The following is a 1,578-nucleotide window of genomic DNA, read 5'->3' as shown; positions in this document are numbered from 1 at the left end:
TTGAGCTTCCCTAGTCATGATTGTTTTATATGCAACACATTGAGCTGCTCTGTGACCAAAGTTGTGGCAAGAAAAGCATTGTCCATTGAAGAAGCTTCTGCGGTTATTGAATCTACCAGCCAACTGATTGTAATTTCTATTTTCATCTATTCTTGAGCCAAACTGAGAAGATTTTACCTGTGGTTGGTTGTAGCTTTTGTTCATCCTTAAGGAGGATTGTCCCTGATAGTTTCTGTTTGTAACTTGTCCCTGCTTTACCTGATTATCTTCATTGTTCTTCCACTCATTTCCTCTTGCTGCATCAAGATAACTTTTTGAGGTGGATGCTTGAGAGGTTTCTCCATTATAGCCCAAACCTGTCTTGTTTAGAGGAGACCGCTGCACACTAATAATCTCATCCAAGGTTTCAGATCCTTTGACAAATTTAAGATTAATAGTTTTTGTTTTCTCAATTTCTTTTCTGAGACCAACAATTTCACCTTCTAGTTTTTCAAGATGTTTTTCCTTTTCATCAATCTGAAATTGCAAAGTATCAATAATCACATTCCTTTCTTCTATGCTTCTCTTGAGTCTAGTGATTTCATTATAGAGATTATCCACATCTATAGCATCCTCATAATCATCATCTTCAAATGCCATTAACAGCTTATATTTATTACCTTGTTCATCTTCATCACTGTTTGATAAGCCATCACTATCTTCATGGGTGTAGTAGCTTTTCCTATTTGCACTTTGTTTCTTGTTCCATCTAGCAGGTTCTTTTCCTTTATCCTTATAAGGACATTTTGCAGCATAATGACCTACTTTCCCACAAGCAAAGCATTTGAAAGGTAGCTTACCTCTGAACCTTCCAGAACCCCTTTGAAGATTTCTGACAAAATTTGATTCTTCTTCCTCTTCTTCTGGAACATGGCTTGCTTCATAGTAATCTTCTTTTCCTGATGCCTTAAAAGCAGCTTCCCTTCTGTCAGATGGACCTCCCTTTCTCATTTCATAAGCGGTTAGAATTCCATGTAGCTGAGACATAGTGAGAACACGGAGATTTTCTTTTTCTTCTATTGCAGATACTTTAGATTCAAACTTGGGGGATAAAGATATTAGAACCTTTTGAACTACTATAGTTTCTCTTATTTCTTCACCCAAATTTTTCATACAATTAACAATCTCATCTACCCGGAGAAAATAATTAGCCACACTTTCATCATTATACATCCTGAGAGTCTCATATTGAATCCTGAGTGTTTGAAGTTTAGCTTGCTTTACCTGTTCATCTCCTTCATAGCTAGTGATCATTTTGTCCCATATTTCTTTTGCTGATTTGAAGTGCATGACCTTCATGAATTCTGTTTGAGATATACTTCCTAATAGAGTAGCGACTGCTTTTGCATTTGTTTCATATGCCCTTTTCTCAGCTGGATCTGTAGGAGTAGCTGAAGGAAAAGCATAGCCTGTTTCTACAATGTCCCAAACTTCTGTACCAAGAGATTGAAGATATGCAGTAACTCTTACCTTCCAATAATTGAAATTTGTTCCATCAAAAACCGGTGGCCTGATTGATGCTTCTTTCTCGTAGTTGCT

The sequence above is a fragment of the Pinus tabuliformis genome, chromosome X (genome assembly GCF_031772625.1).
Source record: "Pinus tabuliformis cultivar Carrire ecotype Pingquan chromosome X, CPIR1, whole genome shotgun sequence".
Classification (NCBI taxonomy): domain Eukaryota; kingdom Viridiplantae; phylum Streptophyta; class Pinopsida; order Pinales; family Pinaceae; genus Pinus; species Pinus tabuliformis.
The sequence above is the reverse complement of the archived record's forward strand: the minus strand, read 5'-3'. Positions refer to the sequence as shown.